Source organism: Bidens hawaiensis, unplaced genomic scaffold (assembly GCF_021521415.1).
Source record: "Bidens hawaiensis isolate Kalapana, Puna unplaced genomic scaffold, B.hawaiensis_p1.1 tig00044239_1, whole genome shotgun sequence".
Classification (NCBI taxonomy): domain Eukaryota; kingdom Viridiplantae; phylum Streptophyta; class Magnoliopsida; order Asterales; family Asteraceae; genus Bidens; species Bidens hawaiensis.
The window spans coordinates 35,790-53,461 of record NW_027497862.1 but is presented as its reverse complement, the minus strand read 5'-3'; the positions used below and the strand labels follow the sequence as shown (position 1 = coordinate 53,461).

The 17,672-nt window shown below is 31.9% G+C and overlaps 1 long non-coding RNA gene across 1 annotated transcript; it reads left to right on the top strand.

The window, feature by feature from the left end:
- Positions 1–16,308: 16,308 nt before the first annotated feature.
- On the top strand, positions 16,309–16,849 carry LOC143594852 (uncharacterized). The gene is made up of 3 exons (XR_013146418.1): positions 16,309–16,378; positions 16,569–16,661; positions 16,748–16,849. It is a non-coding gene; the product is annotated as an uncharacterized LOC143594852 (long non-coding RNA).
- The last annotated feature ends 823 nt before the right edge of the window (positions 16,850–17,672 follow it).

Below are 17,672 nucleotides of genomic sequence, written 5' to 3'. Positions count from 1 at the left end.
TTAAAAGATCACTGTATTACACTGGTTCGATTATATGTGATAAAATGTTTACAATATGAAGAAGTGACGAGAGACTATATGATTGACGTCAAAGAAGAGAAACAACGATCAAAATTAAAATAATAATATAGGATATAAATGATGTGGTCTAAACTATACATATTATTATATAAGTATTTCCTACACTTTGAGTACTTTTGAGTTACTTTTATTGCATATTATTCTTAATTGGCTCATTTGTGGATTTTTAATGTTCTAAGTGATAATGGACTAAAATTAAGTACTTTTATTAAACTTGATAATGGGCTAAAGTTTATATATCTTATAAATTAAAGTGTGAGATTTAATGGCACTGTTTGATTAAATATAATGATAATTAAAATGAAGTCATATAACTTAAGTGTTGATAATATGTATTATACATACATATACTATATACTATAATTGATTGCATGTTGTTTGGACAGTATGACAACCACAAAAATTCAACGATGGTGGGACTCAATTATTTGGGCATTATGTGAAATAAGATCAGTTACTTACGAGACTAGGAGGAATCACATAAGCCCATAAACAAATGGGTTACGTCTTGAATAAGTTATGGCCCATGTGAACTAATTCTAGAAGTCGGTTGATTGGAGGCAATAAAGAAACTTCACAGAAGAGAAAAGGCATCATCGATTATTATTTTATTTATTCTTTGGAGCTGAGCCATAACTCTACGCACAAAAAAGAAAGAACCCAACGAACGTTTTAATTAAGGGGTCAACGGCAGAAGCTAGAATCCACTATTATTATTTGGTTTGAAGTTTTCCGCAAGAGAAAATAAAGAGAAAGAAAGTTGTTGGTTCGAGCCAAGATCGTTTGGGTCCAACGCCTACTCAACCAAGCATCATCACTATTCGGTTTGAATTTATTATTTTAATAATGAGCTTGGATGTTGAACTTAATTATTTTTGTTTCTTTGATTTTAAGATGCTAGGCTAAACTTTATAGACTGCCTAGGCTTATGATGAACCATTGTTGAAGTTTGATTTTATTTGGGATTTGCTTTTCATTATGGTTTTATGATTCAGTAAATTGTTTGGTTTATTTGATTGATGCGTATGTGTACTTGGTTTTGGTTGTTCTAGTTTTATTATTCCACAAAATTCTTGGTGATTGTTTCATATGATAGGATTTTGTTAGGTCATCTACTGTGTGTTTTTGACTAGTTTATGATTGAATTCGAATAAGATCATAGGAATAATATTATTAGTCAAACGAATAAAAGTGCGATGCTAACCTAGAAAGCTGTAAGGTGATAGGTTATTGCTAGATCTTTGTTGATTGAGATTGCTAGATTTAGTTCTTCGTAAGGAGTCCGTCTAGGTTTGATTAATTAATATTGTCTAGCAAGTCAATTAAGTTTGTCAAATTACCTTTGATTTCCGCGCTGTAAGGTAGGATTTCACCATAAAGGTACTATATCATAATTAATTAGATAACCATAAGGAAGTCTAATATTAAATTGGTGCTTTTAAGAACTTAATAGAAATCCATAGGTTTCTTCTTGAAGGGTCAGGAGTCTTGTTCGGGTTTTCTTTTAAATGATTATTTTATTATCCCAATTCCATGACAAGCATTTTCCTAATAATTGATAACTGAAACTTTGGGGATTCTAGCCTAGGTGGTTTTTCATCATCATCTTATTTAAATTAATTAAAATTGTCTCTTGTTTATTTTACTTATTTTTCTTAATTAGTTTAATTTTAGTTTTTAAGTAAACCCCCTTAATAATAATAATAATAATAATAATTAAATATTCGTGTCAGTAAGTCGAGTCTAATTAGTTGATATACGTAATTTAAAGAGTCTCGTGGGTTCGATATCGTAAGGAGTCCGTCTAGGTTTGATTAATTAATATTGTCTAGCAAGTCAATTAAGTTTGTCAAATTACCTTTGATTTCCGCGCTGTAAGGTAGGATTTCACCATAAAGGTACTATATCATAATTAATTAGATAACCATAAGGAAGTCTAATATTAAATTGGTGCTTTTAAGAACTTAATAGAAATCCATAGGTTTCTTCTTGAAGGGTCAGGAGTCTTGTTCGGGTTTTCTTTTAAATGATTATTTTATTATCCCAATTCCATGACAAGCATTTTCCTAATAATTGATAACTGAAACTTTGGGGATTCTAGCCTAGGTGGTTTTTCATCATCATCTTATTTAAATTAATTAAAATTGTCTCTTGTTTATTTTACTTATTTTTCTTAATTAGTTTAATTTTAGTTTTTAAGTAAACCCCCTTAATAATAATAATAATAATAATAATTAAATATTCGTGTCAGTAAGTCGAGTCTAATTAGTTGATATACGTAATTTAAAGAGTCTCGTGGGTTCGATATCCGGACTTACTTAGCTGTACTAGAGTCGACCGGTTCACTTGCCGGTTAGTAGTTTTATTTACGTTAAGAGTCTAGATTTATTACTTAATGTCTAGATTAACTTGTTTTTAGTTAATAAATATTAGACTACTTTTAGCATATCAATAAACACATTATATAATGAAAAAAGGGTAGAATGGTCTATTATTTACAAAAGTTGTCATATATGAAAGTTAAAATTTTAAAAAAATAACAGAAAAAATAGTCATTTATTAAAATTTTGGACCATGTGTCAAAAATCTCTCTCATTTCTAATAAAATGTCTTAAGGTAAGTCATTTATTAATTTGGTTGGCAAGTTATAAGTAAATTATGGGAGACTTTAAGTGAGTAACAATGGGGAGACTTCTAAAGTGGGAGACTAATAATTATTGCATTGCATGTATGTAATGTCAAAATGAGAAGACTAATTCAGCTTTCATCATGTACACCTTCCATTCAATCAACTTATGATAAGGTTGACTGATGCCACTGCTAGCATCTATTGTCTTCACAAGTTGAAAATCCACAAAACGAGTGTGGCAAATCATTCCAAACTTTACAAAGTCTTCCAAATTAGAGTCCCAAAAAACCTTATTGGAAAATTAAAAAATTATAGGGAAGACCTCAAGACCCTATGGTTTTGAAACTCAAGATGTAACATCCCAAATTTCGAATAATAGTAATAATGAATATTGACTCGTTATGACGGAAATGTTTACTTGAGTTAATAAATAAATAGTAAAATGGTAAAAGGGAAAGATAAGTAGACTAATTAAATAGAATTAATCATGGACCAAAGAGGAAAGATGGGTCTTAGGTCCATGGGCTTAAGGGAGTATAAATACCCCCTTAAACCCTAATTCTTTCAATTTCCATCCATAATATCCATCTTATCCTCTCTACACCTTAAAACACACACTTAAGCCATAAACACCCCATAGCCGCCGCCCACCATCCGAAACCCCAAAACTAAGCTTCACAACATAAAATCTTGGATTATACAAGGGAGCTAACAAGTCCTCGTTCACAACCAAGCTAGCCGTGACCTTAGAAACGTCAAAAGGTATGTTCTTTAACCTTAAAGGTTACGTTTTCATGAATGGTTTGCCTTGAGACTTAACCCTAGAGTAGATCGGGCCTTGATACATCATAAAAAGGCAAACTTGATGATTTAAAATGGACGAAATGGACTCGTGGGTACAAACGGTTCTTAAGCAAACCCTAGATCTAGCCTAGAACGTTTTAAATCTATAAAGGTCTAAACTTTATGCCTAAAACGGGTTAGATATAGGTGATGTTATAGTAACGGGTGTAAAACGGATAATGAGATAGGAAATATGTGAGTAAAGTTGTGGTTATGGATCCGATTAACTGTCATGGTACCTAAAATGGAATTAAGGATAGAAAATATGAACTGGAAGCATCAGACCAAGGGTTTTCGGTTGCAATGGCTTTTCGGCCAAAATGGGTTCTCGGTCAAACCCGAGTTCTCGGTCAAACCAATGTTCTCGGCCAGAACAGGTTTTCGGCCAAAAATGGGTTCTCGGTCAAACCAATGTTCTCGGCCAGAACGGGTTTTCGGCCATCAGGGTTCTCTTCCCAGAGTTCTCGGCCAACTAGGTACTGTTTGGTTTGGGCCTGGACCCAGTTGGGTCCAGATGAACAGTTGGACAGGCTTAATTGAGCCCATAAGATGCTAAGCCCAACCTAGAAAAGGACTTGAAATGTTAATGGAAAATGTGTCAAGACAGTTAATGAAAATAAAATTTTTCCAAGCTGACCTGGCAGCTTAACCCAGCCAGGGGCTCTGCCCCTTGGACCCCGCTAGGGGCTGCCGCCCCTTGGACCCCGCGCGTTGAGGGCAATAATTAAACTAGAAACGCAATATGGGTAGTGATAGTTAGATTGATACGTGTAATTGTTATACAGTTAGCCGCGCACAACTAAAGAAAGGGATAACGATTAACGGTGAACGCAACAGGATCCAGGTGAGTTTCTAGCCCCATTTATGTGTTTATGTTTTCGGGGCTGTATGCAAAATCGATGTGATTGTTAATACATTTATCCTAAGTGATAAGTGTATGCCATATGTGATTATGTGAATGTAGAAATGATTGCTTGTCGGTACGTGAACGATCTTCGGATATTGCACGTGCTGTCAAGTTATAATACTATGTATGAGATATAAATGATATGTATGTATGTTATCAACGTAAGAGATAGAAATTTAGAAAAAGGGACTAGACCCTCATAATATCCAAGGCAGAAAAGGGACCGAGCCCTTTAATAATCTCGAGGCAGAAAAAGGGACCGGACCCTGATAACTTCCGAGGCAGAAAAAGGGACTGGACCCTAATAACATCCAAGGCAGAAAAAGGGATCGGACCCTGATAACTTCCAAGGCAGAAAAAGGGACCGGACCCTAATAATATCCGATGCATAATAGAATAATGTAAAGTAGAAATTTGAATAAAGTATGAAGGTAAGTATATATGTATACTATGAATGAAGTATGAAAATATGAATGAAAGTATGTAAAGTATGTTATGTTATTAACTAGAACTCACTCAGCGTAGCTGACTTTTAGTATGCACGCAGGTGAGTAGGATGAGACAGCTCGCTTGAGGGGAACAAGTGGCATTGAATAAGAAGCTGGCATCGAAAGACTCAAGGCGTGTTATGTTTTAATTATTTAGTTTTTTTTTTAGAGACAAGTTGTTTGTTTAAGACGAGTTTTGGATTGTTATGAAATGTTTTATGAATGTTTTTATTTTCCGCGAATGTTTTTATTAACTCTGATGATTAGAACTGTGTTATAGAATAAATCCAACGTCCAAATGTGAGGTACCGGTAACAGGGCCTTACACAGGATGTTATGATGTGTGTTTATTTAGACATTCTATTTTAACTTACCATTTAATGCGTGGTTTTATAGAAATCTTTTAATTGTTGTGTCAAGTAACGCTTAATCCCAAAGTTAGAAGAACTTTTAATGGTAATAATTCTAATTCCGTTCATTTTTCAATCAAACATGTTATCATTTGAACAAGATGAAATATATTTCACTAAAAAATTGTGTTTACATCGATACAAAAGGTAAATAGGCAAAAAGTTGCACCACTAGCTTCTTTTGATAACAAAACTAAGTCATTTAAAAATTACATTCATAAAACACGGGGTTATAACATTACTTTTCATGACATATTGGACACGACTAAATAACTCTTTAGTCTCAAGTGCTAGGAAACCAAAAGTATTAAATGCAAAGGATATAAAAATGTGTTAGTTATCAAAATAATTTTTTTAGTGTTTGGTCACTTTGAATATAGATTTATATTCTAGTGAATTATGTGAATTAGATAATTTAGTAATGACTAAAATTTCAATTTATTGAATACTAGTAATCCAAAAGCAGCCCCTAGTGGTAAGAGGCTTGGGTTTTTCAGTGGAGACTAAAGTTCGAATCTCATTGTGTTATTTTCGGGTGGATATTGACAATGAAGGATTTGAGCTAGGCCTTGTGCAAAAGTTGTCAATTCGAACCCTGAGCCCATCCGGGTTTTCGTCCCACCGTGTGTTACGCTAGAAAGTTCTGCTCTTGTGGTGGCACAACGACTGTCAAGTGGCAGTCGGCGGTATGGTTTCCACGCCCAAGCCAAACTATGAAGTCAGTGTAGGCTCAGTTAAGACAACGTAGTCTGGCTAGAGTGGGGCATTGGGGCTCTTCAAATTTGGAGAGTGCGGTAGCCTAAATACAAGAAAGTCGTCGTTTTAAAAAAATCCAGACGCTGGTTTGAATTATAGTAATAGCATTTAACTTCCGACAAATCATTTCCAATGTGGCGTAGTGGTAGGAAGATTGAGTTTTTTAATAGAGATACATGTTCGATTCCCACTTACAACACTTTGGGGAGGGGGATGAGTAGTTCAATGAATGAAGACTAAGATCTTTGTGATCAACGCTTCGATCCGAGGGCGTCCAGTTTAAATTAATTATTTTTAATACTTGAAATTAATATAAACCACCTAGTAAAGTTAAAATACAAAGATAGACAAAATGAGAAGTGTGAAAGATTTGTGACCACACAAAAATCTCTTAAAAATAAATTCAAAAAAAAGAATTCAAAAAATCATAACTCAAAACATATATATAAAAAACGAAAAAATTTAAAAAACTAACATGTTTCCCCCATCATTCCTGATCAAAAACAAAAACAAAAATCAATGAAAAGACACAATGTCGAGATCAAAGACACAATGACGAAAATGAACAAAAGGCACAATTATAACTGAAAAAAGACATAATAGATCGCAAAATGTAACACAATGCCGAACAAAATATAACACAATGTTGAGTAATATAACACAATATCAAGAAAAAAAAAAGACACAATGTCAAGGAAAAAATACACAATCAATGACGAAAATAAACACAAAACACAATGATAAGCAGAAAGACAGAATGACATTTTTCACTCACTATTGTGTCTTTTTTTTGTTAGAACAAGAAAAACGGTGGAAACATTTTGTATTTTTACTTTTTTTCGTTTTTTATTAAATTTTGAGTTATGTTTTTTTATTAAAATTTTTGGGGGGTTCTTTGTGTGGCTACAAATTTTTCTCATCCTTCTTATTTTTGTTCCCCCTTTTAGAATAACTTGACCCAAACCATCGATATGTCTACCAGGGGCAGCTCCAAGGGTGTGCGAGGTGGGCGTCCAACCGGGGCACGTCTTTTTTGGGGTCACAATTTTTTAAAAAAAATTCTCAATGTTATATATATAGAATACCCGAACGCTTATAATCTCACTAATTTTACAATACCCAAATGCCTTTTAGACCCTCTTTTTTTTCAAATAATCTACATATTTATTGGCACACTAAAAATTGAAAAAAGGCTCATTTCTTAAAACTAATCAATAAAAGTTAAATAAATAAAGACATGCAGAAAAGAGTTCTTTGAAATTGTAGTTATTGAAATCTTAGTTTTCCACTATGCCCCAAGAAAGATTTAGTGGTTTGATGATGATAGCTATCGAGAACGGAATATTAAAAAGCATAAACTACGAGGATTTGATTCACCATTTTCTTATCAAGGATACTTTCACAAATCCTAAGTTAGCTATTAGTCTATTTAGTATGTTATAAACTCATTCTAATACTATGATTTTGCTAATTGTTATGTTTAATGCCATAACTTTAACTGTTGTTATAAAAAAATAATTTATATTATTTAGTACATTAAAGTTTAAGGGGCATATTGTTTTCGGCTCGGCCGAGACACGTGAATTTTCAGAATAGACCCTGACGTCTACTAGCATAAAAATATAAAATTAACTTTAAAAAGTATAAAATTGGAACAAATGAGCTTTCAGTTTTATAAATTAAACTTATGAAGATGTTAATATTTTATTCCAGGGTTATAATCATGAAAGGATGTTAATAGATTTAAAAAAAACCTTAATTATTTCAGTACATCTAAATTAGCATCAATTGGGCTTTTTTTTATACCAAACTAGTGTTTTACCCGGCGTGTTGTGCATGGTAAGTTGGTAAAACTCGGGTAATGATAAAACCAATGTTGTCGGTCTCGGGCGTTAGTCGGTAAGTCGACGTAAATTTGGTCAGTTTCGGTTAAGTGCGTTATGATACCGGAACTAAAAACCTAAAATAAAATAAAAACATTGAAAATTTGAGGTGGATCAACAGAGTGGCGTCAGTCGGTAAAACTCGGGCGATGGGAAGATCCTAGCATTGTCATTCACAGAAGTTGAGGCGGTGAGTCTAAGAAAATTCGGCCTATTTCCGTCATATTGGTTACGGTATTGGAACTAAAACAAAAACAAAATTGGCATTAAGTAGGTTTTCGTTACGTTCGTTAAGGTATCAAAATTAAAACAAAATGCAGTGAGTCTAAGCGAATTTGGCCGGTTTCCATCACGTTCATTACGATATCGGAATTAAAACAAAAAAAATTGGCATTCAGTGGATTTTCATTACAGTACTGGAAATAAATAAATAAAAGCATGATGCTGTGAAATCTCAACAGCTTAAACCCGAGCGTTACGATGGTGAGTCGACGCGAATTTGGAATTATCGGTTACGCTGATTACAATATATAAACCGTCGGCAAAGCTTGAGCGTTAAAACCCAAAAAATAAATTCGTTAAATTAACATATAAAAAATTAAATATTTGACATTTCTTTGTTCAATAAATCAAGGAGATGGTAAAACCCAAGCGTTGTCAATCCCGGGCTTTGAAGCGGTAACTCGACACGAGTTTGGCTGATATTGGTTACTTTCATTACGATACCGGAGCTAGAAAATGAAAAACAAATATATATAAAAATGAGGTAGACCAATTGGGTGGCTTTGGTTGGGAAAATCGGGCGTTGGTAAAACACGAGCGTTATGTTCGTCACGGTAGCGGAGCTAAAAAACAAAATTCAAGGACCAATACATTGCGCCAAGTGACCCAATCGGCACGTAGCGGCACCAAAATTTGTAGTTATTATATATAAATAACTAGCTTAAGAGAGTGTAATACACGGGATGATCTAAATAATTAAGTTACAAATAAAGCAATACATAATGTATATAGAAAAATGTATTACATCTAAGCTTGTATCATTATATATAAATTGATTTTATTTATATCACAAAATGATTTTGTTCAAAAAAAATGAACTTAATAAAAAAAATAATGCGCGTGCAAAAACATACACAAGAACACTCCGTCTATTGAAAATTTATTCGCAGTATCATGTATGTATAATTGAAAGAAATTTGGTTATGAACCAATTTCGGAGAATACTTCTCTTATAATAATAGTTTTGAGCTACACCATGAAAAATATTTTGATAAGTTTGAGAGACTTTGCCAACTGACAAAAATATAACAGGTTATCCCGTTCAAATTTGTGAATGTTTTGCTTCATTTGAGCATAATTTTGTACGACATGCTTCACATACAACATTCTAATCACTATTCAAGAAAAAGTCAATGCGGACACAAATTTTTCTAATTTGATAAAGTTAGAAGTATTGATAGGCCTTGAGGTGGCATGTCAGAAGTGGTTGTCATTTTTTTTAAATTTTAATAATCATGTGAAAAATACGCAATGTTCAAAATCCCGAATGTTTTGACAATTTCCAAAAATGTCATTAAAAATAAGTTCGAAACTCAATCAGATTTAAAATTCTAACTTTCATTTCAATCACATTTAAAATTCTAACTTTCATTTGTTTTTGTTTTTCTTTTTATTTACAATCTTCAACAATATATTGTATACATAGTAAAATATGTTAATGATAACATTTAAAATTATATTCTTTTCGGTATTTAATAAACATGGTTTGTTGTAGATTTTTGGATTTCACCAAGTATGTTGTGAAATAGATTCTAACAATATACATTAATATAATATGTAATATTTATTTGTATAAAAGTGTATAGTATAATATAAATAGAGTTTAAAGAAAAGTGAATAATTTAATTAGATATAATATAAATGGAGTGTAAAAGGAAAGTAAATAATTATTGATTTATGCTATATATTAGTTTTGGAGGGAAAAATTGTAAGGATTAACCACAAACTGACACGTGTCACATTTATTTTAATTTATTAGAATACTAGGGTATAGGCCCGCGTGACACGCGGGTGGAATAACATGTCACTAAACATAATCAACTTAAACATCAATTTAAACAAACATATATTTCTTTAACTATTAAAACCTGATAGATTTACATTGTCACTAAACACATCACCATACCAACAAAAAATTAATATTTTACATTGTCTTAATATTAAAACTTTCAAATTACAAGAAGTTAATTTGAGCATAACAACCAAAACACATCAACAAAATAACTAATAATGTTCTTTGCTATTAAATCATCATCAACATCTTGAAAACTTCAACCAAAAGAAAATCACTTTTCCTAACACACCTGAAAATTCACTAAAAAAAATTCATCATTAGATACTAAACTTTTAGGGACTGATATATTAGTCTCGAATGCCTAGTATTTGGGACTAATTTATCAGTTACAAATACTATTGGAGACTGATTTTTTCGCGACTGATGTTAAAGACTGATAATCAATTGCTTACATTATTTGAGACTAAATTTTAGTCACAAATATCTCTAAACAATATAAGGTTTTGGTGAGAAACTTTTTAGGAACTAAATTTCAGTCCCGAATATTTAATGAAAAATAGCATAAAAATTAGGTGACTAATCTTCAGTCTCTAACATGGAAGGAACATATTAGAGACTGAAAATCAGTTCTTAATATTTCCAGCCCATATCTTTTAAGGGACTAATATTCAGTATTTGATGTATTTTGTATATGGAAAGATCAAGGACTGATTCTTAGTCCCTATTTGTTCGGAGCAAATTCTACAATCTAAGGAAAAAATATTTGGGGCTAAGAATCAGTCTCAAAAATCATGTAATTTACCTTTTTTCTAGAACTGATTTTCAGTCTCTAAATATAGTTGTTGATGAAGTAATTTGGTACTAATATATAGTCTCTAATAACCGGCGGATATTAGGACTATTCTTTAGTCTTCCATACATCATCATCACTTCAATCATATAGTGTCTACACTTTTAGGGACTGATATATTAGTCTCGAGTACCTAGTAATTTGGACTGATATGATTTGTTTTGATTTCTATTAGCACTAAAGATTATTTTAACTTTGCTAATGTGTATTTGAGGTGATGTCAGTTTAATATATTTCCATATTTGTTAAAGTTAATAACTAACAAATTAAGATGTAATAATAATTACCGTGTAGCACTAAAAATGAAAAATCAGCCACACAATTTTCATAATTATTGCAAAAAAACTATAAGTTTTACAATGAAAAACACACCGGAGGTTGTAATGCGTAATAACTATAATGAATGGTTAGTTATGGACTCGTTTTTTATGAGACTACCAGTCACTACCATTATATGAGACTAAATTTCAGATACAAATAAATATTGAAAATATTAGGTTTATACGGGAAACTTATTGATTTGAGTCTCAAACATATCTGTTTGAGAGTAGATGATGAAAATTCAAATTTTGGTCTTTGATTTTCAATATATAAATTTCTTAATAGATTATTCTTATACAATGATATAAGAATTGAGAAATTATGACTTAAAAAAACCTACTTTAGTAAATTATTTTCAAACAACTCATTTTGGTAAATAGGTTTTCCTAGCACTATTTTGGATAAAGGCTCGTCAATAGTGGCTAAGTAGAATTGATGGTCAACTGGCATGCTTGTCAATAGTTAATTAGAATTAATGATTTTAAACTTTAGTCAATGATGATCGTTTGAGATTGTTAATAGTTTATTTGGGTTATTAATGGTTAATTGAGGCCATATATGGATTAATAGGGTCAAAGATTACTAATTAGAGTTATTGATTGTATATTAGGGTTAATGATGGTCTATTAGGCCTTGATAGCCAATATTGGTTGATTACAACCAATCAGGGCTATTATAACACTTAAGGCCCCATACAACTAATACAAATATGCATGACACATTATAAATTATTAGGATAATCTATGCTGGTCAACAAAAGTCAACTAGGATAATCAACATAGTAAATTGAGAGTTGCATAATTAATCAGATTTTAACATTTTAAGACCTATATTATGTATGTTTATGAGTCATGCATGCTAATTCATGGTCATAATTTATCAAATCTAACATGCTATGACCCAACGCGATCAAATAACGACCATTATGCGTGGCTATGAGCCATTAATAATTGTTCATGGTCATAACTAATCAAATCTAACATGATAAGATATGATCTTATCTAATAATGCCATTATGCATGTCTATGAGCTATTATCTCTCTTAAGAGTCACCATAAGTGGTCGAGAGGGGACTTACTTTATTATAATTCATACGACATTTAAACAACGTGTAAACAATATATTTGTAGTAATTAGTTTTTGACACTGGTATTATCAATTACATGTGGCAATCTTAACCTAATGCATTTCAAATGGGTCTGTTTGGGTTGATTTTTTTTTCGGTTCGGTTCATTTGTCCGGTTTTTATTTTTTTATTAGTTTTTTAACAAGGACAGTGGAGGAACCATTTTAGTTTTTTACTTGTGTTTGTTTTTTATTAATATTTTAAGTTATGAATTTTTTTGGGATTTTTGATTTTAATAAAAAAAAATATTAAAATCCTTATAGAAAAATTCACCATTAATAATAAAAAAATCATGACCCAAAATATAAATTAAAAATAAAAAAAGTAAGAAAAGTAAAATGTTTTCTCTGTTGTCATCGTTTAAAAAAAACCGACCCGAAACTCGTTTCGACCTAGGCCCGTTCTGACCCGGACCCGTTCCGACCCAAACCTGATGACATTGACCCGTTCGATCCGAACCAAAATAACCCTTTCTTAATTGGCTCATTCTGACCCTAACTTGTTTCGTCTTTAACCTGTTCCGACCCATGACTCGTTTCATCCCAACCCAACTCATTTGTCACCCCTACTTCTAATAGGATGATGATGAAAATAATAACATAATTGTTTCAAAAAGCTTTTGTTATAAACGATGATTGTAAATTATTGTAATTATTAGACAATAAAAATAATAGTAATACATTTTACATATCTGATATAAACAAGTATATATAATCAAAATTTTGAATGGAATAACCTTATCTATTTTAACATATTATTCACAATATCAAAGCAGCTCTAAACTATTCCAACTGATCATCAAGAAATCCGGTTCCCTCCAAATTATTCGCCCCTCAATTACGCGCTCTCAAAATCGTCTGCCCTCAATTCCCCTCACTGCTTTGAACTCATTCCTCTGTGCAAACAGCAACCGACGCTCTCGAAGTCATTCGCGGACATATTTGAGGTACCAATTTGAAGCTTTAAACAGTACATGCATCTTATATGTGTACATTTATCGGATAGTTTGAAAGTGGTTGGTAAACCCTAATTAGATTTTAGGGTTTTTTTAACATAATTAGTTATAATCTGAAATTTTGATTTCCCTAAGATTGTTATTATTTGATATTTGTGATTATTATTTATGAATTTTCCGATTGTTATTATTTGATATTTTTTATTATAATTTTTGAATTGCCCCCCTTTATACAAAAGTGTGTTTGTGAACTGGTTTGTAAAAATATGTGTATGTTCTTGTGAAATTAGAATTTGTAAACTTGTGATTATTATTACTGTTGTGAATTAGTATGGATGCAAATCACAAATATGGATATGAATTATTAACAAATAATAATTAGAAACATCCAAATGAATAGGCACCCTGCAGTAAGTATGGCTTTATGTTTGTATCACGCTATAAGTTGTTTTTTGTTAATGTTTTAGTTGGCTCGTGAGGCGTAGGCTGGTCTTACTATTAGCAAGACATTAGATTGGAAAATATCTCAGATGTTAATCCTTTTTATGTCTTAATCTAGTTATAGTGTTAAATTATTTGTGATTTAGTTTGATTATATATATGGGTTCATGTCTCTATGTATGTATATTACAACTTGTTTATGCCTTGTTATGAATTCTGAATTTTTTGAAAAAATCGTTAGACCCTGTTTTTGATTTTTTTTCAACCCAACCTCATTTTACCTCATTTTAGTTAATATGTATAGAATGTTAAATTCTTGTTGATATATGTTTGATGTTAAGTAGAATTTTGCAATGAATTTGGATAAGAGCTGGACTAAAATCACGAATAAGGTCGATCCAACGTTCATTAGAGGAGCGTTCGCTTTAGCTAAAAGGTTTGAAACGTACGCTGACGGTGAAGGTCGAATACATTGTACATGTAAAAAATATTGATATTCAACATTCTAACGTCGTTGTAGATGATTTTATTGATGATGAGATGAATGATTCTTATCACAGTATGGAAGAAATTAGTCCAGAGCCAAGTCAAAATGATTCAGACAGTGATGAGTCAACTAATGAGATAGAAAATGTTGAGTCGGACAATGATGTTTTGTAATGTTTATTTGTTTTATAAACATAACTGTTACTATTAGTGTTTTCTTTCATTTCTATTATTTCTTTTCATGCATCTTTTATTTGATTTACTTTTATGCTTCTTTTAGGTGTTTTGATTGAATATATAAGTGATTGGCTGTAGAGTAAGTTTGTTTGGTTGTATATGAAGTTATTAAATTGAATTTATTTTTTTTTATCATAATATTTTGGTATTTATTGATTAATATTTTGGTGCATCTAGAGAACTAATTCATAGATATTACATTCTTTTTTATTTTGACTTGTAATGCTTTATAATGTATATAAGTATATATTCTCAGGTTAACTAACACTATCAATTTCTCTGCAGGATGTGGATTTTTATGTTGGTGATGATGGCTACAGTTTACACAAGAAAGAGATCTGAAGAAGAAGATTCCGAACAACGTACACTGCAGTCTTGCGTCGATGGAAGTGAATCTGAAAGAAGACCACGTTCAACACGTAAGCGCAATCGTCATTTGTCCAACACTCAAGCCACTCAAGCTACTGGTAAGTTTCAAAGAAACGTGTTTACGTGTTATGTATAGTCCACTATTCATATTTGCTTAATTAGTATAAACTTAGACTAACTGAAATGGGCAATTGGGGAATTATGTTGTTGGACTAAGTATTTATCTTTTATATATCTTGTGATCTTCCATGGCAAAATGGACGGGGCAGGTTCGGCACGGTAACGAGTCAGAATGGTTTTTGGATCAAGATGGGATCGGGTTAAGACGGGTTTTGGGTAACAATGGTTCCATTACTGGTTCGGGTCAGAAATATCCAATTGAAAAAGTGTCAATTTTTGTTTGATCTAGAACGGGTTTTGAAGCTTCATTTTTCACTTTTGTTGCTTCGCTTGTAATCATTCATTGGCTGACATGTGTTCAACCCGAGCTTGTTTGGGCCAAAAACCCTCTTTGTGCATGTATACCAATGTTTGATGCATCTTAAAAATAATTACTTATTAAAATAAAAGATTTGGTCAACTAGTCATCCCAATGGACTTTCCGAACATGTTTCCACCATAACTATGAATAATTACTTGGAACCATTTATAGACTTGGTCAAAAACACATGTAAAAAATAAAGAAGCAAAAACCAAAAAGTAATAAAAGAAATTGGTAAAATCCAGTAAGTTGAAATGACCTTTTGGCTTAATGGCGGGTAGCCCAGCCACTTAATGTCAAGGGAGAACACCAGCCACTTAATGTCAAGGTAGAGCACACTTAGTGTAAAATGATTAAATATGGCTTAGCTTTTGAAATAACATTGATTGACATGCAGATCAACCACCGATAGATGAACCAAAAAGGCGTGGTCAAAGTATAAACCGTAGTGCTATAAATGCTTTGGAGAACCTGCCTGAAGGTTCTAAAATTTCTTTGACCATAGCTCCTGGTACAAAAAACTTCGTTGGGACTTTAGCCACACAATTCGCAACTGAGTGTGGGATTGTAATCCGTAGTGTTTGCCCATTGAAGTACCATAAATGGGATTTAGTACTACAAGATGTGGAAAATCAAATGTATGAAAATATACAAGTTGTTTATATTTAATTATCTAGAAAATATTAAGATTTATATTATTAACATATGTTCCATAATAACTTTATTTTCTCGCAACAAATTGAATCTTACCTGCATTAAACACATATGTTAATAATTATCAATTGTTGATATTGATAATTATTAACATATGTGTTTAATGCAGGTAAGATTCAATTTGTTGCGAGAAAATAAAGTTTTTATGGAACATGTGGATTCTCAACTACATACCCAATGGAAACGCACACGAGGTACTTTAAGTGACTACTGGAAGAGTAATGGAGGATACACTAACTAGCGAGATCAAAAATGAAACCCGGTTGTCGGAGTGAGGAACATTGGAAAGATATGTGCGATTACTGGGAGTTAGAATCAACTCGGGTATGTGTCATTTTTATATAATTTGAATGCTTACTTCTTAGATCCTTTATATAATATAGTTGTAGTAATAGTATGCTTTAATTGGGCTCTCGGATTGCGTTGTCGTGTCCCTGGATTGCTTAGCTCAAATACATATCATATTTTTTTAGTTTGTGAGTTCTAACATGTATGGAGAATATTGCTTGTATAGAAATACAATAAACAAATGGAAGTTAACCGAAGTAAACAAGTTATTACAAGTAGAGGAGGCTCCCGCTCAATAGCCAATCATGTATTCCAGATGGTAAGATTTAAACCTTACAAGTTACATTTTTTGGATCTATCAAACACGGGCTGCATTCGTTATTATTATGCTTTATATTATCGTAGACAAATCAAGAGACTCAAGTAGCGCCTACCCCATTTGAAGTTTATTATAACTTGCATTTCAACGCTAAGAAAAAAGGATGGTTAAATGATCACGCACGTGCTGAATATGTAAGCTACTTACTCTCTTTTACGTTCGATTTTGCTACCGTGTGGGTTATCATTAGGGGCTGGTTTTCATGATTTTTTGGTCAAAATTTGAGCCTAACCGTTAGGAACGGTTTTTTTATATTGAAAACCAAAACTGAATAATTGGGAATCAAGACCAAACTAAACCAAACCGTTACAACGATTCTATCAGGTTTGGCTTCACCGTTTGAGCTTTATCGGGCTTTCATAAGAAAATGCATAAGTCAAAAAATAAAAAAGCTATCCTAATATAAATAAAACAAACTATCTAAAATTGCATAAAATGATCGTCTTGATATTTATAATACATAAACTTGTACACTGAATGCATAAAAATATTTAAAACAAACATAATGTCTTGATATGATCTCAATTAACATATATTGTTGTTATATAAAACGAAAATGGTTGTTGCTAACATTTGTTAATTCATTAATCTAAAAAATACATATAACATAATAATATATAGAATTAGTTTAATTAAACAATAAAATAATTCTGAACAGATAAACATATGTAGTATAAAAAATAGTAATTAATATATACTCAAGATTTACGGTCCGGTCCGGTTTTATAAAGTTGGTTTTGAGTGTAAACCGTAAATTAAGCCCGCTCACAGTTTTAAACCGAGCTGTAAACACCCCTAGTTATTATTAGCTTTAACTATTTGTTCGTATCATCTATTTTTTTACGAAAATATTCTTCGCCATAAGGACGAGGCAATGGATAAGTTAACTTCAGAAGGAATGACCATAACCGCTGATATGGAACGTGAGCTAGAGAAAAAGGCAATTAAAAG